The 24,734-nt window shown below is 36.7% G+C and overlaps 1 non-coding gene across 1 annotated transcript; it reads right to left on the bottom strand.

The window, feature by feature from the left end:
• Positions 1-3,756: 3,756 nt before the first annotated feature.
• Positions 3,757-3,837, bottom strand: TRNAL-CAG (transfer RNA leucine (anticodon CAG)). Its single transcript has one exon. It is a non-coding gene; the product is annotated as a tRNA-Leu (tRNA).
• Positions 3,838-24,734: the final 20,897 nt, after the last annotated feature.

A 24,734-nucleotide genomic window follows, 5' to 3' on the forward strand; every position in this document is an offset into this window, starting at 1 on the left:
AATTATATAATATAGTTACATGAAAACTTGTAGACATGTAGGATATCCATGAAATAATCATTTTTAGCTAAAAACATGCATGCAAGAACCCATGGAATACAAGATATGAGTTTTCATGGATTACGGACTGATTCTCAATAATCATATGGAGTTATTAAGAACACAATGATAGAATAATAGCAATTCATACATAATATAATCATGGACATGGACCTAGGGTTGTTATGAGCATGGTGTAGAAACCCTAGTTTTCGTAAAGAATCATACTTTATGGATTAAGAGGCGTGGGGAAGAACAATGATGTTCCCACACGTAGATAGCAACTCTACATACCTGGTAATGCTCCAAAACTTGAAGAAAAGTCTGAATCTTTGAAGAAGAATTCCAAAAGCTTTGAATTTGGAAACCTTGAGAGGGTTTTCACTGATTTTCGTAGCTACTGTTCGTGGCTCAAAGGGTACTGCTCCGGACCTCCAAATCCAATCTTCACCGTTCATATTTTATACTTATGTGTTATGAACACTCAGTTAAAATTTGGGCTTGATCCAACGGTTAGATTATCGGGAAACACCAAATTAATATGGCTGGTCGGAATGAAACTCAACAGAAAAATACTAGAGTTTTCTCCAACTTTTTACTACTCTTGATTTTTATAGGGTAATGAGATGGATGGATTTATTCTAGTCTTTATAAATGATAAATCTTGTAGAATACAAAGGTTCTTGATTAAAATATTTACCTTGGAGGAAACCTTAGGAAACTAGATTTCCAAACCAAATTCTTGAAGGTTTCTTGATTTTTCTTGATTGCAAGAATGAGTTTCTTGCAAGATTAAAGTGTCTAGGTTCTTTAGGGATGGGGGTAGAGAGAAAAAGAATAGTCTCTTAGGGTTTAGAATAGTGTTAGGGACGTTTTTACTTCATACAATAATAAAATAAGGAGTCTCAATTCGAGTAGGAAAATGCTAAAAACGTAACCCAAGATCTGAAAATTCTGCTCCAACCAGTGATAGTAAAACAGGCATAACTCTTAGCACGAGGCTCCGTTTGTGCTCCATAAGATACCGTTGGAAATCTATTCCAAAGGGATACAACTTTCATGTTTTAAGTTTTCTCAAATTATCAACTAATCAAGGAGTTACGGGTGCCCGAAGTAGGCTGGTCAACCACTTTCGTAATACGTACAAACTTTCAAATTTTTCTCTAAAACTCTAACGTTACGAGTCTAACATGAGTTCTAAGATACGAGGTGTTATAGTTGGGGTTCGAACTCAGAATCTTGAAGTATTAGGTGAAGGGTAAAAATTAAAGGCCACCAATTCGACGGACAAAAATTAAAGACTAGTGCTTTTGAAGGACTATCCGCACAAAAAAATGTTATTTCATCAACTAAACTTCCCTAGGCCCATTAGCCTGGCCCAAGCCTAAACAGCAGTGTTATAGGCATTTTTTGGCACGAAATATCCTTCAAAAGGAATGGTCTTTAATTTTTGGGAAAATGACCTAATAATACTATTTAAAACTACATATTACAAAATATAAAGATACTTTTCTTTATTTACAAAATATAACAATTTAATTACAAAACATATTAGACCTGAAAATATTAAAAGTCCACCCTTCCCCCTTTTTCCTATCCTCTGTTTTATATTGTTCAGATCCGTCCCACCCTTCCCTTCCCCTTCCCCTTCTCCCTGTTCTATATTTCCTTTGAAACTCCACAGCCCCATTCTTCCCTTTCCCTCCCCCTTCTCCCTGTTCTATATTTCCTCCCAAACTCCACAGCCAACACCCTTCCCTTCCCTTTTTTTTTTTCGTTCTCTGTTTCTATTATACAATTAAATATCATCAACCAAATCAAAAGTCTTTAATAAAAATGGAGGGATTGGTGTTTTTTTCAGATCTGCGTTTTTTCACAATTCTGTGTTCTTCAAAGATGCTGCCGGAGCATGGTTTGAACTGGCTAATGTATTAATCTCTAGTTCTCCAATTGGTGCGAAACGGCAAAACAAGGGAAATTTGTATGAAATTTTAAGCCCTACGCGAGATTTGAAGCGTGATTTTTTTTTTTTTCAAATTTTGAAGCGAGATTCAAATTTGTATTTAAGTTGTATGATAATTGTATACCGAGTTTGTATGAAAATTGTATATTGAGTTTCCTATGTTGGTGTTGTTATTGTTGTTGTATCAAATTTGTACGAAAACTATATTACAATGTTACTGTAGTTGTTTTCAATTTTTAAAAAGCTAACATGAACTTATACAAATTTACATAGTTATACAAATTTCATATCCTTTTTATACAGTTTCCATATACGAAAAATGTGAGAATTCTGAGCCTTGAACATGATATACATATTTGATACAGTTTTTATACACGAAATTTTGAGGCGAAATTTTTAAGTTTTGAGCGAGATATACGCATTTCATATAGTTTCCATACACAATTTTGAGCAAAAATTTCCGTATATGTTTTGTAAAACATTTATCGTTATGTTTTGTAAACTGAAAAGTATTGTCATATTTCATAAATATACCCTATTCATACGTATATATACGTCAATCTCCCTTAATTTTTTCCCCTCAAATTGGTGATCTTTAATTTTTGTCCTTCGCTAAAAGCCCTTGGTTGGGGTTCGAACCCCTGCTCAATTAAAAATTAAAAAAAAAAATGACAAGACATAAGTTGGGATTCTCAAGGCATAAGTTGGGTTTCAAACTCTGCCTTAAGGCAAAAAAAAAAAAAAATTACTTTGCTGGAATTTTGCAAACCTCTACCTTAAGGCCTAATTTTGGTTAAAAGTTTGCCTTAAGGGCGAATCCCAACTTATGCCTTGCGAATAATTTTTTTTTTTTTTTACTGAGCCTAGATTTGAATCCAGGACCTCGGGGTATTAAGCGAAGGGTAAAAATTAAAGACCACCAATTTAAGGGACAAAAATTAAAGACCACCCCCAACGAAGGCCATTCCTGCAAATTGGCCGTTATAGAATTGGTTTAGCTGTTGAGGACCATGAGTATGACCATCCCTCAAAGTCTTGACTTGTTTGTACAGAAAAATAAGGTGCGATGATATCTCTTTTCACTGAATGTTGTGTCAACAAAGTGCAAATTAGCTTCTCCTTATACCAGATTAATACGAGGCTACCTTCATATTACCATCCAAAAATAGTGGGAAAATTCTAATTGAACTCCTTCTTGGCTTCTTCTACCATAATACTCTGTCAAACTTCACACCAAAACAAGAAAAAACGCTCATAATTTGTAGGACACATGATCTTCTACTAACCGGCTCGAGTTATAATCCTGGACAGATGTTTGCATTTTCACTTAGATGTATTGGACAAAATAGTTATTATGGTATACGTAATATATGTATTGGTAACCAATCTTTGGTTTTAATTCCAGTATAATTGATATATGTATAGTTTATACGTCAATTCCTATATCATTTTATATCAAGACTAATGTTTTACGATTAGCTATACATGAATAAAGCATTCAAAATAGTAAAAATATATTTGAAACTCTTTTCAAAATATTTTCCAAGCTCATACAATAATTTATACAAAAATTTAAGTTATATGTTGTATATCCAAAAAAAAAAAAAAATCTCTATATTACAATACTTGCAGGTCTTAATTATTAACTAAATAACTCCTTAAAAAGGATATGTGTACTACAAATTACAATAATATTGAAGAAGAAATAAAAATGATCACCGAAACTTCAAATTAAAGAGTAAAAAAAGAAACTCTGTCAAGAATGGGATTTGAACCCATGCCCTTTCGGACCAGTACCTGAAACTGGCGCCTTAGACCAACTCGGCCATCTTGACGTTGTGATTATCATTTCAGTTAGGACACTATCTACTATAATTTCCGTTTTGTTGTAAATATCCCAAGTAGTGGATGTGCATTAACTATCTTGTGCTCATCTTGGAATTCATACGTGTAAGTTTTATGAATTAGTCACCAAGTCTACTTGGTCACTTATCCTTTGTATGTTGCTCCTATAAATAGGAAACACATATGCAATGTTGAGTGGAGGAGAAGTAATATTAATACAAAGCAATAGTTACATACTGTCTTACCTATTTCATCATTTAGTACATTTTGTACTTTATGAATTAAGTTAGTCTTTATTTTATACTACGTTATCAGCACGAGACTCTGTTATCTCGAGCAAATACTTTAAAGGCCTCGAAGGTATTGACTTTCTTTTTCCCTTTAATAATGACAAATCTTACTAAACGTGAATTTTTAGCCTTAGATATATCCGTCAATAGCTATATGTCTTGGATTCTTGATGCCGAGATTCACCTTAATGCGATGGGTCTGGCAGACACCATCAAAAATAAAAATGAGATATCAAACCAAGACCGTGTCAAGGCAATGATATTCCTCCGCCATCATCTTGATGAGAATTTGAAAATGGAATATTTCACTGTTAAAGATCCTCTTACGCTGTGGAATGATCTGAGAGATAGATATGATCACCTGAAGATGGTCATACTACCGCAAGCAAATTATGATTGGCTCCATTTAAGGCTACAAGATTTTAAATCTATTAAGGCATATAATTCTGCAATGTTTAAAATTATTTCTCAGTTAAAATTATGTGGTCAAAATGTTACTGAGCATGATATGCTGGAGAAAACATTCTCCACTTTTCCTGCCTCGAGTATGCTCCTGCAGCAGCAGTACTGAGAAATGAGGTTCAAGAAATACTGTGAACTCATTGCACATCTTTTAGTTGCTGAACAACATAATGAATTATTAATGAAAAATCATGAAAGCCGACCCACTGGTACTGCGCCATTCCTTGAAGTGAATGAGGCAAATTTTCGCCATTCTAGGCGTGGAAGAGGTCGTGGCCCCAGTCGTGGTCATGGTCGTGGTCGAGGAAGGAATTTTAATCATGATTCTCGTCTTGCACCAAATAATACCCTTCACCACCAGCAGTGTAAAAGGAAGGATGAAAAGCATGAAGCTGTGCAAAAGAAAATTTCAGAAAATAAATGCTTCCGATGTGGAGTAAAGGGGCACTGGTCACGTACCTGTCGTACGCCAAAGCACCTAGTTGAGCTATATCATACCTCCCTCAAAAAGGACGAAAAGAATGCCGAAGCAAATTTCATTTATGAAGATAATGTTGAACTCATGCATCTAGATGTGGCAGATTTCTTTGAACAGCCTGAAGGGAAAATAGATCATCTGATCGATGATGGATGATGGATTTGTAATAACTTAGATATTCCATACATGTCGTTTGTATTAGCTAATGTGGTTATGTTTCAATAGTTATGTAAATGAAGTGTGTGTAATGCTTTGTTTAATAGTAATATATGTAATAAAGCGTGTGTAATGCTTTGTCTAATCATAATATCTACTTCGATGTTTACTTTGTCTATTCTTTCGTTTTGAAGAATATATAGAAAATCCTCAAATATCATATGGATCAATGACCAATCGTGAAGATATTTGTGTGATTGATAGTGGGACAACGCATGTCATATTCAAAAATGAGAAATACTTTTCTCACTTGCTTAAGAAAATGGGAAATGTTAGTACAATTTCTGGAAATTCAAAATTAATTGAAGGCTCCGGAAGAGCTACTATATTTCTACCTAAGGGGACGAAACTTGTTATAGAAGATGCATTACTCTCTTCTAGATCCCCAAGAAACTTGTTGAGTTTCAAAGATATCAGCCGTAATGGGTATCACGTCGAGACATTAAATGAAACAAATGATGAATATCTTATTATTACAAAGAATGTCTCCAGCCAGAAATATGTTTTGGAGAAATTACCAACTTTGTCTTCTGGCCTATACTATGCAGAAATTAGTACAATTGAAGCACACTCAATCGTAAACCAGAAGTTTAACGATTCAGGAACTTTTGTGCTTTGGCACGACCGAATGGGTCATCCTGGATCAATAATGATGAGACGAATTATTTAAAATTCAAATGGGCATCCACTTAAGAACTTGAAGATTCTTGAAAGTAGTGAATTTTCATGTGTCGCTTGTCATCAGGGAAAATTGATAACCAGGCCATAACCAATGAAAGTTGACGTTGAATCCCCTGCTTTTCTAGAGCGTATACATGGGGATATATGTGTACCTATTCACCCATCTTGTGGGTCATTCAGATATTTTATGGTTCTAATAGATGCGTCTTCGAGGTGGTCTCATGTATGCCTCATATAGTCTCTCAACCTGGCGTTTGCGAAATTATTGGCACAAATAATACGCTTAAGGGCACAGTTCCCAGATTATCCTATTAAGGCTATACGTCTTGACAATGCTGGATAATTTACATCCCAAGCTTTTGATGATTATTGTTTATCAGTTGGGATAAAGGTTGAACATCCTGTAGCTCATGTTCATACCCAAAATGGCCTTACTGAGTCATTTATTAAGCGTTTGCAATTGATAGCAAGACCATTACTTATGAAAACACGGTTGCCTACTACCCCGTTTGTGGTCATGCTATCTTACATGTAGCATCCCTTATTCGCCTCAAACCGACTCATTATAATAAATACTCCCCGTCACAATTAGTATTTGGTCATGAATCAAATATTGCTCATTTCCGAATCTTTGGTTATGTTGTGTATGTGCCAGTAGCACCACCACAACGCACTAAGATGGCCCCCCAAAGAAGGTTAGGAATATATGTTGGGTTTGAATCACCCTCTATTATTCGCTACCTTGAACCATTAACGGGAGATTTATTCACTGCACGATTTGCAGATTGTTGATTTGATGAAATAAATTTCCCACAATTAGGGGGAGAGAGAAAAGAAGAAACCAAAAGAGAAATTGCGTGGAAAGTTTCATCACTATCTCATTTTGATCCACGTGCCCCTATATGTGAGCAGGAGATCCAGAAGATCATCCACTTGCAGAAAATAGCAAATCAAATGCCAGACGGATTTACTGATTTGAAAAGAATAACTAAGTCGCATATCCCTGCAGAGAATGTGCCTATTCGAATTGATGTTCCAAAGGACAATCTACTAGTGTCATAGCCTCTGAATCTCATCCATGCCTGAAGCGTGGTAGGCCATTGGACTCCAAGGATAAAAATCCTAGAAAAAGAAATACAAACAATGATCAAAATGACTCTATGAAAGGATCTCATGAAGAGATTCAAGATCTGATTAATCCTGATATTCCTGAAGAAATCAGCAAACCCGAGACTCCAGTGAGTAAAGAACTATCATTAAGTTTTACTGGTGATGAGGTCAACTTCAATCGTTTGAAAATTGTGGTGAATAGTGTTTTTGCATATAATGTTGCACTAAATATTATGAAAGGCAATGAGGATCAGGAACCTCAATATGTTGAAGAATGTCGACGAAGATATGATTGGACAAAATGGCAAGAAGCAGTTTAATCAGAATTGAATTCACTTGCTAAACGTGAGGTTTTTGGACCTGTAGTCCAAACGCCTAATGGTATAAAACCAGTTGGCCACAAATGGGTCTTTGTACGGAAAAGAAATGAGAGAAATGAAATAGTGAGATACAAAGCACGCCTTGTTGCACAAGGATTCTCTCAAAGACCCGGCGTCGACTATGAAGAAACGTATTCACCAGTTATGGATGCTATAACATTTCGATACCTCATCGGTTTAGCTGTATATGAAACCCTTGAAATACATTTGATGGACGTGGTTACAGCTTATCTTTATGGCTCACTTGATAATGAAAATTATATGAAAAATCCTGAAGGATATAAAATGCCTGAAGCATTTGGTTTAAAGTCTCGGGAAATGTATTTAATCAGATTACAAAGATCATTATATGGTTTAAAACAATCAGGGCGCATGTGGTATAATTGTCACACCCCATTTTAACCGGGTTAAATCAGGAGTATGACACATTGGTGATTCCTATTTGTTTTATTTAAGGAGTCGCCACCTAATTAATTTAACGGTGAATTAGGACACCCAAATATTAGCTAAGGCAAAGTTAAAAACTAAACCTCAATTAATAATCTGCTTAACCAATGTGATTCTAGGTAAGGGCTCTATATTATCCTAAAGGGAAGGGGTTAGGCATCCTTTAGAATCCGTTAACTTACGGTTATCCGACCAACTTAGGTTGATTAATTAAGGATAGGGATGCAAATATAATATTTAAAGTTAAAGAAAATAGCTTATAAATACTACTGAAATTTTTAAAAAAATATAAATTGTTGCTTGATATAAGATTTAGAGAAAATATAATAATTTACATAAAAGAAGATTTCAAACGTCATTTTGAATAAAACTTATAAAATTGCTAAAAAAGATTTAAATAATAATGCTTCTTAAAATAAGATTTGCATAGAATATATATATAGAAGAAGACGCGGGTTTGTACAATATTTTAATAAATATTTGAAACAAACCAAACGGAGAGATATTAATAATTCTTTTCTGTGATTTTAAGAGCATAAACAAATATAAAATAGCTAATGTGAGTCTTAAGTAAACTCATATTATATCAATACACTTATATTATATCAATACGGTGTTGTAGAAATGCTTAAACTTATTTTTTCTTTAGAAGAAAATTATGACGAAAAAAAAGAACTTAAATTTCCCTCCTTTTTCATTAATTTTTCATTAATTATGTTTAGCTAAAATGATGTGCGATTGATTCCAAATTTTGAAGAGTTATTTGTAAACATAATACTTGATTTTATATTTTTACATACTAATGACATTTTGAAGGTTTAGATAAGAAGAACATAATTTCTTTCATTTAAATATATATATATATATATATATATATATAATCATTTTTTATTTTTTGCAAATAGATCTTTAAATAAATAAATATTAACATTATAAATGGTTTTAACATGAAAAGAAAAAGAAAGAGTAAAATTTATAGAATTGTTTGTTTGCCTTTCTTGAACTAATTACCCTTTGCTAAAACTAACCCACTAATTTACTAGAGTTCATCTAAGTTAAGAAAGCAAAACAAAGTAAAAGGGGTTAGTCGAATAATACAAACCAAATACATAAAGTAAAATAAGATAAAAAGGATGGAAATTAAATGGATCAGCCCGTTTTAGGGACTGCTGCGGCTGTTTTTCGTTCGCTATTGGGCCTTGGCCCAAAAAGTCTTCTATTTTGTTGCGGGTTGGCTGGACACAAGAGAAAGTCGTGTTGGGCTTTTAGCCCAACCAAATGTAGAGGAAAAGTGAGTCCCTCGAACTCGTATGTGATGATCATGCATAAGACGAAAGGAAAAAGATTAGTATCTAATCAACAAATAAAGTTAAAAATGTGTAATGCGAATTAAAGGATCAGACCATTGGATTGCACATATACTACGTATACTTAATGTATACCTCATGTATTACACATTCATAGGGATATATATTTTCATGAACATACTTCAAATATACTTATATACATACTTCAACTTGAATACACTTGCGACAAACACACAAAGTCTAAACAACCCAAACTGAAATTGATAACATCACGTACAGGACCTGCTATAGCACATATTCATTCGCATGAAGATGCTCGGAATATAAGTTAAATGCACTGGCAACATACAACAACTGGAAGCATTCAAATAAGACATGTCGTATCATGCATAGTAAAAAATATGTGCTGCCAATTCATGATTCATACCAAGTCCAACATGACATGCAGATATCTATTGAATTTAGGAAGGGTTTTTATAGCATTTAGGCCCATTTTCCAATCCATATTCTCTACATGAACTAAGCAGAACACTAATATTTGCAGCAAAAAATACATCACCGCCAATGACTTACCATACTGGAACTATGACGAGACATCATCGCATTACTTAGAATGTTTAGCATATTCCCAGGATCATACAAAATTAAACAGAGAAGGTCTTAAATAACAGACTAACAAATACCCAAAGTCTTAGATTTGAATAAGCAATTGGGAAAAATATGCATTGGTTTATCCATGTAGCATTCTAAAGGTAACAACTATATGTAAAAAAATGTTGAATATATTCAGATTCACGGAAAAGAACGCAAGAACATACAACCCAAGCATATCGGCATTTGGGTAGTCAACAAAGGTAGGCCATGAGCAGTTTCGAATACTCAGATTGAGTTTACAGTATCTATTTTTGCACTTGAAACAAACTTTTGTTTCTAAAATCTGGGTTCAATCTGATATTGGCCAGCCAATATTTATTCCTCTTAAAGCAAGTCTTTCAAGTGTACTTGAGCGTAACATCACCAGTTTAGTAAGTCATTACTTTCAAAACTCATCTTAAGCAAACAAAGCAGCATTTCAGCAAGAAAGAGAAGGAAACTACAAACCTGTAAACCAATTGAACCTTACATTGAAGCATGCACAGTCAACATGATCACGAAAACTAAACTAAACAGGACCAAACATGTTTATTGTAACCAAAGTAACTGCAGACAGGCTAAAGCGCAGCTAAGGGGGACAGAAATCAAGCTAGTTTCAGATGACACATCTAATAATGCTTTCAACTATACAGATGGTGTGCTATTTCACTAAAATGGAAGACATACAACCTGAACAAATGAGTTACAACCTTTAAACATGCATTACAAATTATTTAAACATACACCACCAGCTATTCAGATAGGTATATCATCCTTAGTATAATCGTAGATAAACACTTAGTACCTATGGAATCCTCACTGACCAAATGGGATTATATTAACCATAAAGGAAAGCCAAACTTATGAGCAGATTTACTTCTAATCATGCCATAAAGTAACAATGAAGCAGACAGGAAGAGGCTCGGTTTAAACTAAAGATGATATGTGCATGATTTAGGCAGCTATTAATCAATCAAGTATAAGCAGTAATCCATTCCTCTATATTAAAACATTTTTTGGTTATTTTGAGCAGGATTCATCAATTCTAACCATGAGTCAGACACACATCTTGATATATCGAAATAGGCCAAATAGGCATGCTTCAAATCCCACATCAGTCTAATGGAAAATCCAGCTTAATTAAACCAAACCAGCTTAACTAAACATGAGACTGAACTAATCTAACTAATCCATCTGTTCCAAAACCAACACATTGATCATGAAAACAGAGAAAAAAAATAGAAAATAAGAATAAAAAGGGAATTACCTTCTTCGGGTGCAGCGAAATGGGTGCGGGGCTTCGATATCTACTCGAACACTTCGAAATTTGATTCCCAGAAATAAAAGGTCGCATAAACAATTGGGATTTTCTACTTAGGGGGATTTTAGCAACAGAATGGAAAAAATCCCAGTCTCCTTGGGGAATTCTGAAAAAAAAAAAGAAAAGGGGAGACTTTTATAACCGATTTTCGCGATTTCTCAACCTTGATTCTTAGGGGTGGTTTTCTGTTCCAAAAAAAGGGGTCCTTAAAACTGTTCTAGGAACGATTATTTATAGCTCCTCCTCTAGGATTTGGGGCTAGGGTGTTCGTTTTGAGGAAAGGAGAGAGGAGTGGGGGAACAGGTGTGAAGGTGTGGTGCGGGTGTCAGACACACGTGGGGGTATGGGTGTGGTGGAGATGGTGTGACAGAGATGTCGGAGGTGAGTGGAATGTCGATGGGGTGTCGGTGATGAAGTGGGAGCCACGAAGGGGGTATGGGTGTGGTGGAGATGGTGGTCACGTGGTGTGACAGGGGTGTCGGAGTGATGGGTGTGACAGGGGTGTCGGAGGCGAGTGGGATATCGGTGGTGAAGTGGGGATCACGTAGTGAAGTGGGGTGTGTCAGAGATGTCGGGTGAAGTGATGGGGTGGCGACGGAGTGGATTAGTGGAGGTGGTGGTGGACGAGGATGGTGGAGAGGTGGAGAGGCGGAGGATGGTGGAGAAGAGGCGATGATGAGGCGGAAGAGAAAAATGAGGGGAAACCCTAAAAGGGTTCCCCTTATTTTGAGTAAACGAGTCAGACCCGGTCCATTTGTGGACTGGGTCAATTTTTAGACCGGGTATTAAGAGAATAGGCTAATAAATTAAAACACGAATTATTCTAAAAATTGAGATAAGAGATATGGACTAGTCCAAAAAATATTAGGGGTTAATCGGACTTTGATTTGGGGTCCGGTAAGTAAAAATGCGGACCGAGTGCAAGAAATAGTTTGGCTTTAAATTTGAATAAAAGACCCATTTTAATTAATGAATATACCGAGGGTGACAAAATATTACTTAATACCAAAAATGTGTGATTATTAGACTCGGGTAATAAGATCATATGGTGTTATAATAGCCGTGTAATAATATATATTATTTTTCTTTGAAAATCCGCACTAAATAAATACTATTATTTAATTATGCAAAGATAAATGCGTAAGCTGGTAAAAATGCCGAAATGATAAGAATTGTGAATTATAATAATATTAATAAATAATAATAACAATAATAATAATAATAATAATTATTATTATAATAGAATAATAAAATGTCGGTATTGATAAGAGGCTAATAATTATAGTAAACATAATATATATTTTTATTTTTTTCAAAAAAATATTAGAAGCTTAAAAATAGGTATTTTGGCAGAGAGGCGGGACAAAATTGGGTGTCAACAACTTGTCCCTCTTTGCCCGATAATGATGAAAGAGTTGTCGGGCAAAGACGTTGACTCAGTAGCCTATTTTGTCCCGGCTAAAGGAAACTTGAGAGGATTATGACCGGACTCCGGTCTCTGAGTTGCCTACATATCTCGGGCTATACGAGAATCAGGTCGAGTGTAGTTCTGGGACAATTACGACACTTGAACCCCAATTGGCGCAAAACTTGCAAAATATTGTCCCAGTGCTGAATTATGATAACACTGGGTATTGTGATAGAAACTTTAGAATTCTGAAAATTGAATTGCTGGAACGCAAGAGAATACTTGCAATTAGAGACGAGTGTTCGAGGTAGATCTTTGACCCGTGTCGGGAAGTTTGATTATCCTTCCCGACAAATTGCCCCAGTTCGCTGCCGAAGAAATAGTTCCACGATTTGATGTGTGATGCCAACTTTGATATTGCCAAAAGCCATCAGCTAAAAACAAATGTTAGCAATAAAGAAATATATGTAAATAAGGCAGGGTTGGAGAAGTTACACTTGCAACCACTGCTTCGAAAGTTGAATCCACATTCGGAGGTGGATGCCGGAACTGAAATATAAGATTCCCGCATTCGGAGGTGGGTGCCTGAACTTGAAATATAAGATACCCGCATTCGGAGGTGGGTGCCTGAACTTGAAATATAAGATACCCGCATTCGGAGGTGGGCGCCTGAACTGAAATATAAGATACCCGCATTCGGAGGTGGGTGCCTGAACTTGAAATATAAGATACCCGCATTCGGAGGTGGGCGCCTGAACTGAAATATAAGATACCCGCATTCGGAGGTGGGTGCCTGAACTGAACATTGAAATACCCGCATTCTAAGGTGGGCGCCTAAATTGAAAATTGGCATACCCGCATTCTAAGGTGGGTGCCTAATTTGAACATTGAAATACCCGCATTCTAAGGTGGGTACCTGAATTGAACATTGAAATACCCGCATTCTAAGGTGGGTGCCTGAATTGAACATTGAAATACCCGCATTCTAAGGTGGGTGCCTGAATTGAACATTGAAATACCCGCATTCTAAGGTGGGTGCCTAAATTAAAAATCGAAATACCCGCATTCTAAGGTGGGTGCCTGAATTGAACATTGAAATACCCGCATTCTAAGGTGGGTGCCTGAATTGAAAATTGACATACCCGCATTCTAAGGTGGGTGCCTAAATTAAATTTTGAAATACCCGCATTCTAAGGTGGGTGCCTAAATTAAAAATCGAAATACCCGCATTCTAAGGTGGGCGCCTAAATTAAAAATCGAAATACCCGCATTCTAAGGTGGGCGCCTATATTGAAAATTGACATACCCGCATTCTAAGGTGGGCGCCTAATTTGAACATTGAAATACCCGCATTCTAAGGTGGGTGCCTGAATTGAACATTGAAATACCCGCATTCTAAGGTGGGTGCCTGAATTGAAAATTGACATACCCGCATTCTAAGGTGGGTGCCTAAATTAAATTTTGAAATACCCGCATTCTAAGGTGGGTGCCTAAATTAAAAATCGAAATACCCGCATTCTAAGGTGGGCGCCTAAATTAAAAATCGAAATACCCGCATTCTAAGGTGGGCGCCTATATTGAAAATTGACATACCCGCATTCTAAGGTGGGCGCCTAATTTGAACATTGAAATACCCGCATTCTAAGGTGGGTGCCTGAATTGAACATTGAAATACCCGCATTCTAAGGTGGGTGCCTGAATTGAAAATTGACATACCCGCATTCTAAGGTGGGTGCCTAAATTAAATTTTGAAATACCCGCATTCTAAGGTGGGTGCCTAAATTAAAAATCGAAATACCCGCATTCTAAGGTGGGCGCCTAAATTAAAAATCGAAATACCCGCATTCTAAGGTGGGCGCCTATATTGAAAATTGACATACCCGCATTCTAAGGTGGGCGCCTAATCATGTCCACTTCCTATGGTGCAAAAATGTAAATCCATGCCCACTTTTCACGGTACAAAATATAAATCCACGTCGACTTTCACGCCTGTATTATACGGTACAAAATAAATCCGCTTTACTTTCGAAAACGTAAATCTGTATCCACTTTCTACAATTGTAGGTATATTTTCCGTAATATAATTCTATTTTCACTTCCATGCTCGCATCCACAATGTAAATGTAAATCCACGTCCACTTTAGAGATAATATTGTAAAAAGATATCCACATCTTACTCGATGTCCCATTGTGACGGGGGTTAAATCTATAATTAACCCCACAATTTGATATACGATGCAATATTTCGATCTTGTTATCTTATTAACATACTTCATTCTAAAAGAATTTGATAATGATTTGAACATGTATGAAGTGATGACGAAATTGAGGAATTCTAACCAATAACAGGTGATCAAGGTCAGTGTCCATGATTATATGTATTCGATCCATCGATGAATGTCACGAGCTAAAACAACTGCTAGTGATAAGAATCAATAGCTGGGTCTAAAAGAATTATACTTACAGCCCTTGGTTGAGAAGATGAACTTGTGTCCACTGTTGCAATTGAAATTTCGTGATGAGTGGAACGACGCCCACCGTTCGGCATAAGCTACCTTTGCATCCACGCTGAAGAGTATTTGCATTTTGAAGAAAGTTAACTTTTTGATCACGCCCATAATTTAATACATGCACCGTGTTCATGTTAATTGGACCTGTCTCAACAAAGAAAAATTGTGAGTTTAAAAGAAAATTGGTTGACTTGTGCATGTCGGGGAACTTGGCCCTTGAATTGACTTTTGTCTCGGTCGCGTCCACGTTCTTCGATGTCTCACCACATATCTTGCTTCGCCGGGGAGTTTCAGTTATAAAAAAAATGTATTTTGAAAATAAAAGTAATGAGATTTGGATGACTTTGAAAGGAAATACTTAGTGGCTCTAATATGTAACATGATTAAGAAGACTCGATTTTTGAATTTACTCACATTTTAGAAATATGGATGGACTTTTGTTTAAAACCACTTTTATGCTACTTCTAAAAATTTGTCCCAGTTTCAGTCTTAGAGATGCTTGATTCTGGACAATTGAAAAATAAGAACTTATAATGAAAGTTTTCGAAAGTGATTTGACCGACTTCGAAATTTGTCCCAGTTTCAAGTCCTGGAAACGCTTGGTTCTAAACGATCGAAAAGTGAGAAAGTTGTAATGAAAAAATTTTGAAAGCGATTTGACCGATTCCAAAAATTTGTCCCAGTTTCAAGATACTAAAACACATGAATTTAAACGGTGGGAAGACCAAGTCTTGTATAAAAATCCTTATGTATTTTATAGGAACCAAAATGTTTGAACAAACTGAAGATAAAAATTTTAAGATAGAAGGGCCGAACCCGCCTCGGGTTGCCTACGTATCCCAAAGGAATCAGGCCAGACGTAGTTCGTGATGAACATAAAGATTTTTGAGTTTGTTTTGTTTTTTAATAAAGGGGCCGAACCCTATGTGGGTTGCCTACGTATCCAAAAGGAAATCAGGCCATGCGTAGTTCCACTCATACAACAAAAACACTGAAATATTTTGAAAAAGTGGCCGAACCCGATGTGGGCTGCCTACGTATCCAACAGGAAGTCAGGCCAAACGTAGTTCCAACCACAAACAAAGATATTGAAATGATTTGAAAAGAGTGGCCGAACCCGATATGGGCTGCCTACGTATCCAACAGGAAGTCAGGCCAAACGTAGTTCGTTCAAACAAAATGACAGAATCTTAATTTAAAAAGGCCGTAACAAAACATAGAGGCAACATGACAAAAGGAACTAAATGTTCTAGTTGATGCCTCCGGCCTACTACAAAAGGAAATTTAAACTGAAAATACTGAAACTCCCGACGAACCGGGGCTAAGATAGAAGTTCAATTTTGCAACTCAGGTCCTGGCTCAGCAGCCTATAAAGTCAATATTTCAGAAAAGTCTTTGATTATCGCAGCATGATCATTTTCATCTTCCACGAACAGGTTCTTGACTCCCTCCACGATAGCATCATAGGCAACTTCAACAATCAGATCTGAAGGTTTTGAGAAAGTTTGATCAATGGTAGGAATAGGTTTTGGCAATGCAATCTCCTTCCTTTTATTCTTTCGTGCTTTCTTCACTTCTTCCTCAGTTGGCTCATATCCCAAACCGAATGTAAATTGTTGCGTAGAGAGAACGACTGGCTCAACTCGCCCATTTAGTGTTTTCCCTAGCCCAAATCCAGGTTGGTACCCATTTCTCAGCATTTCTTTTGCAACCATAATTGCGGCGCATGATCTTTTGAACTCTTGAGTTTGACACACTTCACTCTCTTTAGTGACATTCACAACCTCCCAAGCGTGGTAAGCTGCTCCGTCGAACCCTCCTTCTGCCTCGACGAATGGGGTGGATTGCTCTAGATAGAAAGACGTGTCTCCTTCTCCGTGTATACATATTTGTTGTTGATCCCACTCGAATTTGACAGTTTGGTGCAAAGTAGATGGTACGGCCCCAGCCAGGTGAATCCACGGCCTACCTAACAGCATATTGTATGATGTAGAAATATCAAGTACTTGAAAGTCCATAATGAATTCAACAGGGCCAATCAACACTTTCAACTCTATTTCCCCAATAGGGCGCCTTTGAGCCCCATCAAATGCTCGAATATTCATATCACTGGTCTTGAACTCACTAACATTATATCCGATCTTCTTCAGACTTGCTAATGGACAGATGTTGAGTCCAGAACCCCCATCAATCAATACTTTAGCCACAAACATGTTACGACATTTGACAGTTATATGGAGTGCTTTGTTATGCATGCATCCTTCTGGCGGCAGTTCCTCATTATCGAAACTGATTCGATGACTATCAAGCACGCGCTCAATCATCCCAGCTAACGCCTCACTAGTTGTTTCGCTTGGGACATATGCTTCATTCAAAATCTTCAACAGTGCATTTCTGTGCATATCCGAACTCAAAAGCAAAGAGAGAATAGGAATTTGAGCATTGGTCTTTTTCAACTGATCCACAACTGAATACTCACTAGCCTTAATCTTCCTCAGAAATTCTTCTGCTTCGAATTCAGTCACGACCCTTTTGGGAGGTACATTGGTTTCCTTAACTTGCCCCAATCTAACTAGCTCTTCTGGAGAATAGCATCTTCCAGACCTTGTCATTCCTGATGTCTTAACCTTGTCAGTGATCGTGTCCTTTCCTCGACATTCCATCACAGTTTGTTGATAATTCCACGGTACGGCTTTTGTATCGAGCACTGGTAACTGATTTGGTGCTTGAACTACTTCCACAGGCGTTGATGAAGCTCCTAATATCTCGACAGGCACACAACCCCTTATCACTACAGCCGGAGAAGCAACGGCTACAAAATCATGATCCTCCACACGATCCACAGGCACTATAAATTCGGCTGGGTCGTCAACATTTTCATCTATTCCAATCATATTTATCGTGGCCCCATCATGGGTCGGGAGTGGATTGTTAACCACATTTGGTGTTGGTGGTTTGACCGTGATCTGTTTTGCTTCAATAAGATCCTCAACCTTATGCTTCAATGCGTAACAACGATCAGTGGAATGGCCTTTTACCCCCGAATGATATGCACATGTTTTAGTGGGATCAAAGCTTCTGGGTAATGGATCTGGAATTCTACCTTCCACGGGATATACTAAGCCTGAAGCTTGCAGTCTTTCGAAAACAACGCTCAGTGGTTCTCCCAATGGTGTGAAATTGCGGAACGGTGTATTTGGGCGAAGTGCGGATGCATTGTTTGGATGATGAGTTTGTGATGGTGGAGCTGGATATGTTGGCGGTCGTGGAGCTCGATATGCTGGTTGTGTGTTGTAAACAGGGTAGGATATTTGTGGTGATTGAGGTTGGTAAGATGACAAAGCTTGGTCGTAGGGATGTGGAGAATATTGGAAATATTGTGAGTGGTGAGTGTTAGGCTGGTATCGCGGTGGTCGTTGATGGCGGTATGATGTGTTTCCCAAGGCCATCACCGATGCTGCTTCTTTCTCTTTTTTCTTTCCATTTCCGAGAGTACCAGTTTGTATAGCCCTACTGGTAGACTGCAAAGCTGCTAGACTTGTTATTCTCCCTGTCTTAATGCCATCTTCGATCATGTCCCCAGCTTTGATCACTTCTGCAAAAGTTTTTCCACTCATTGTCACCAAACGTTCATAGTATTCCGGTTCTAGTGCTTGAATGAAGAAAGTAACCATTTCTGTCTCCTCCATGGGTGGGTGTACCCTAGATGCTTCTTCCCTCCACCGTATAGCATATTCTCGAAATGATTCGGTGAACTTCTTCTTCAACTTTGTAATTGAGATTCTGTCAGGAGCGATCTCAACATGAAACTTGTAGTGATCCACAAAAGCATTTGCCAAATCATCCCAAGTACGCCATTTGGTTGTATCTTGCTTAGAATACCACTCCAAGGCTTTTCCACTCAAACTCTGATTGAATAGTTTGACTCTTATCCCTTCATTCTTCCCCACACCAATCAACTTTTCACAATAGACCTTCAAATGGAAGAAAGGGTTCCCCGACCCATCAAACTTCTCAAATTTTGGAATCTTGTAACCTGGTGGCAATTCTACCTCAGGAAATGCACATAATTCTTCATATCTCACGCTTTGGTTACTACCAAGTCCACGCAAACTTCTCATGGCATCTTCCAAACTTTTGAGCTTTCTATTTATCATTTCATCATTAACTGACCGTGCCTCATTTTCAACTTCGACATAATGATCAACATCTGTGCGACATTGTCCTTGAATCTGTGTCATGGGTGGAGCTGTGGTATAAGTATACACCGGCGGAACTTGATGTGTGTCATGTGCTGGCGGTATGAATTGAGCTTTTGAAGAGGTGGTTGTAAATAAAAAGGGAGCATTTTGAGTGAGGTGTTCGGAACGAACTGGCTGAGAAGTGGTGAAATAATTTGCTTGGTTAAATTCGTCCAAATTTGGGAATGGATGTGGCACAAGCAAAGTTTGACGAACTCCCTGGGACGGAGTCATATGTGGCGGTGTTTGAGAAAATGACCGGTTATGAAGTACCATATGACTTAGTTCGGCAACTCGTCGCTCCAGACGAGCAATGGTCTCCAAATGTGTTTCTGGTTCATTAGAGGATGTGGGATCACTCGTGATTGGTAAACTAAGAGATGGCTCAGATGAAGTGGTTGCATTGATCAAACTTTGCTCCATTTTAGAACGAGTCCTTTTAGTTAACCAGGTGATTAGTGATGAGTCAGAATCTGATTTCTTGGCTTTAGACCGTGTGAAATATGGATGCTCCGCCAGTTCCCTTTTAGCACAAGTCAACCTTCTTCGTTTTGAAAATAAGTTTAAAAAGAAAAAAGATAAAAACAAGAAAAAGAAAAGGAAAATGAGTCAGTATACGGTAAGGATAATATTATTGCATATAAACACATTATTGCACATAATACATCGCGTTTTATAATGCAAGGGACCTCTTTATGCCAGAGGTAGGCCTAACGAACATTGAAGGACAAACATGTCTTTTATGTATCATTCCATAACTCTTCTTACAACTAATTTACAAGAAAATAAAATTTATTACATGCCAGTTTAATAATACAATTTAAAGTTGATCCAGGATATCTAACGCTTTATCTCCACTAATTTCTTTTAATTGTCTTCAACCTCCGACATTAATTTTAGATGCTCCACGTCAACCTGCAACAAAAGGTCAGTTTTTCTTGAAATACTTATCTATAGAGTACTAGGTCTACATATTCCACATATTTATCCTTCAAATAATGCACATAGATAGTGAGTAGTGTCACTTAGAGTCATGGACTCTTTTGGACATTTGGTAAGGTTGACTAATGAACTTAATACACCAAGGGTATTAAGCCTCCTAGGTTTAAAATGATGCATGTTCTTACAAGGTTTTGGCTTCGCTCTACCCTAAGTAGAATAAGAATGGGTTTGCTAGACACAAGGTTCCCGAGCGGACTGCTCGAGTGAGAAGGCTACGCGGTCCCCGTTATTCGGGCACCCCCGCGCATGCGCCAACTCCCTTAAAATTTGGATTCTATGAAGAAATTTGCGGGTGCGCTAAGCACACCTCGCGTGTACGTGTGATAGTGTGAATTTTCCAAAAGTGGAGGAAATATGAACGGAATGCCAGTTTAAGGAAAGCAGTAATAACATATTACACAGAAAATACATATAAGGAATAAAAATACTTAAAAGCATATAAAGCAACAATATAGACAAAATAAAGCAAAATAAACAAAGCATCCAACAAATGATTTATTAACCTAAGTTGTTATGGTTAAGAGCCTAAAATCCCCAGCGGAGTCGCCAAGCTGTCACACCCCATTTTAACCGGGTTAAATCAGGAGTATGACACATTGGTGATTCCTATTTGTTTTATTTAAGGAGTCGCCACCTAATTAATTTAACGGTGAATTAGGACACCCAAATATTAGCTAAGGCAAAGTTAAAAACTAAACCTCAATTAATAATCTGCTTAACCAATGTGATTCTAGGTAAGGGCTCTATATTATCCTAAAGGGAAGGGGTTAGGCATCCTTTAGAATCCGTTAACTTACGGTTATCCGACCAACTTAAGTTGATTAATTAAGGATAGGGATGCAAATATAATATTTAAAGTTAAAGAAAATAGCTTATAAATACTACTGAAATTTTTAAAAAAATATAAATTGTTGCTTGATATAAGATTTAGAGAAAATATAATAATTTACATAAAAGAAGATTTCAAACGTCATTTTGAATAAAACTTATAAAATTGCTAAAAAAGATTTAAATAATAATGCTTCTTAAAATAAGATTTGCATAGAATATATATATAGAAGAAGACGCGGGTTTGTACAATATTTTAATAAATATTTGAAACAAACCAAACTGAGAGATATTAATAATTCTTTTCTGTGATTTTAAGAGCATAAACAAATATAAAATAGCTAATGTGAGTCTTAAGTAAACTCATATTATATCAATACACTTATATTATATCAATACGGTGTTGTAGAAATGCTTAAACTTATTTTTTCTTTAGAAGAAAATTATGACGAAAAAAAAGAACTTAAATTTCCCTCCTTTTTCATTAATTTTTCATTAATTATGTTTAGCTAAAATGATGTGCGATTGATTCCAAATTTTGAAGAGTTATTTGTAAACATAATACTTGATTTTATATTTTTACATACTAATGACATTTTGAAGGTTTAGATAAGAAGAACATAATTTCTTTCATTTAAATATATATATATATATATATATATATAATCATTTTTTATTTTTTGCAAATAGATCTTTAAATAAATAAATATTAACATTATAAATGGTTTTAACATGAAAAGAAAAAGAAAGAGTAAAATTTATAGAATTGTTTGTTTGCCTTTCTTGAACTAATTACCCTTTGCTAAAACTAACCCACTAATTTACTAGAGTTCATCTAAGTTAAGAAAGCAAAACAAAGTAAAAGGGGTTAGTCGAATAATACAAACCAAATACATAAAGTAAAATAAGATAAAAAGGATGGAAATTAAATGGATCAGCCCGTTTTAGGGACTGCTGCGGCTGTTTTTCGTTCGCTATTGGGCCTTGGCCCAAAAAGTCTTCTATTTTGTTGCGGGTTGGCTGGACACAAGAGAAAGTCGTGTTGGGCTTTTAGCCCAACCAAATGTGGAGGAAAAGTGAGTCCCTCGAACTCGTATGTGATGATCATGCATAAGACGAAAGGAAAAAGATTAGTATCTAATCAACAAATAAAGTTAAAAATGTGTAATGCGAATTAAAGGATCAGACCATTGGATTGCACATATACTACGTATACTTAATGTATACCTCATGTATTACACATTCATAGGGATATATATTTTCATGAACATACTTCAAATATACTTATATACATACTTCAACTTGAATACACTTGCGACAAACACACAAAGTCTAAACAACCCAAACTGAAATTGATAACATCACGTACAGGACCTGCTATAGCACATATTCATTCGCATGAAGATGCTCGGAATATAAGTTAAATGCACTGGCAACATACAACAACTGGAAGCATTCAAATAAGACATGTCGTATCATGCATAGTAAAAAATATGTGCTGCCAATTCATGATTCATACCAAGTCCAACATGACATGCAGATATCTATTGAATTTAGGAAGGGTTTTTATAGCATTTAGGCCCATTTTCCAATCCATATTCTCTACATGAACTAAGCAGAACACTAATATTTGCAGCAAAAAATACATCACCGCCAATGACTTACCATACTGGAACTATGACGAGACATCATCGCATTACTTAGAATGTTTAGCATATTCCCAGGATCATACAAAATTAAACAGAGAAGGTCTTAAATAACAGACTAACAAATACCCAAAGTCTTAGATTTGAATAAGCAATTGGGAAAAATATGCATTGGTTTATCCATGTAGCATTCTAAAGGTAACAACTATATGTAAAAAAATGTTGAATATATTCAGATTCACGGAAAAGAACGCAAGAACATACAACCCAAGCATATCGGCATTTGGGTAGTCAACAAAGGTAGGCCATGAGCAGTTTCGAATACTCAGATTGAGTTTACAGTATCTATTTTTGCACTTGAAACAAACTTTTGTTTCTAAAATCTGGGTTCAATCTGATATTGGCCAGCCAATATTTATTCCTCTTAAAGCAAGTCTTTCAAGTGTACTTGAGCGTAACATCACCAGTTTAGTAAGTCATTACTTTCAAAACTCATCTTAAGCAAACAAAGCAGCATTTCAGCAAGAAAGAGAAGGAAACTACAAACCTGTAAACCAATTGAACCTTACATTGAAGCATGCACAGTCAACATGATCACGAAAACTAAACTAAACAGGACCAAACATGTTTATTGTAACCAAAGTAACTGCAGACAGGCTAAAGCGCAGCTAAGGGGGACAGAAATCAAGCTAGTTTCAGATGACACATCTAATAATGCTTTCAACTATACAGATGGTGTGCTATTTCACTAAAATGGAAGACATACAACCTGAACAAATGAGTTACAACCTTTAAACATGCATTACAAATTATTTAAACATACACCACCAGCTATTCAGATAGGTATATCATCCTTAGTATAATCGTAGATAAACACTTAGTACCTATGGAATCCTCACTGACCAAATGGGATTATATTAACCATAAAGGAAAGCCAAACTTATGAGCAGATTTACTTCTAATCATGCCATAAAGTAACAATGAAGCAGACAGGAAGAGGCTCGGTTTAAACTAAAGATGATATGTGCATGATTTAGGCAGCTATTAATCAATCAAGTATAAGCAGTAATCCATTCCTCTATATTAAAACATTTTTTGGTTATTTTGAGCAGGATTCATCAATTCTAACCATGAGTCAGACACACATCTTGATATATCGAAATAGGCCAAATAGGCATGCTTCAAATCCCACATCAGTCTAATGGAAAATCCAGCTTAATTAAACCAAACCAGCTTAACTAAACATGAGACTGAACTAATCTAACTAATCCATCTGTTCCAAAACCAACACATTGATCATGAAAACAGAGAAAAAAAATAGAAAATAAGAATAAAAAGGGAATTACCTTCTTCGGGTGCAGCGAAATGGGTGCGGGGCTTCGATATCTACTCGAACACTTCGAAATTTGATTCCCAGAAATAAAAGGTCGCATAAACAATTGGGATTTTCTACTTAGGGGGATTTTAGCAACAGAATGGAAAAAATCCCAGTCTCCTTGGGGAATTCTGAAAAAAAAAGAAAAGGGGAGACTTTTATAACCGATTTTCGCGATTTCTCAACCTTGATTCTTAGGGGTGGTTTTCTGTTCCAAAAAAAGGGGTCCTTAAAACTGTTCTAGGAACGATTATTTATAGCTCCTCCTCTAGGATTTGGGGCTAGGGTGTTCGTTTTAAGGAAAGGAGAGAGGAGTGGGGGAACAGGTGTGAAGGTGTGGTGCGGGTGTCAGACACACGTGGGGGTATGGGTGTGGTGGAGATGGTGTGACAGAGATGTCGGAGGTGAGTGGAATGTCGATGGGGTGTCGGTGATGAAGTGGGAGCCACGAAGGGGGTATGGGTGTGGTGGAGATGGTGGTCACGTGGTGTGACAGGGGTGTCGGAGTGATGGGTGTGACAGGGGTGTCGGAGGCGAGTGGGATATCGGTGG

The sequence above is a fragment of the Lycium barbarum genome, chromosome 11 (genome assembly GCF_019175385.1).
Source record: "Lycium barbarum isolate Lr01 chromosome 11, ASM1917538v2, whole genome shotgun sequence".
NCBI lineage: Eukaryota > Viridiplantae > Streptophyta > Magnoliopsida > Solanales > Solanaceae > Lycium > Lycium barbarum.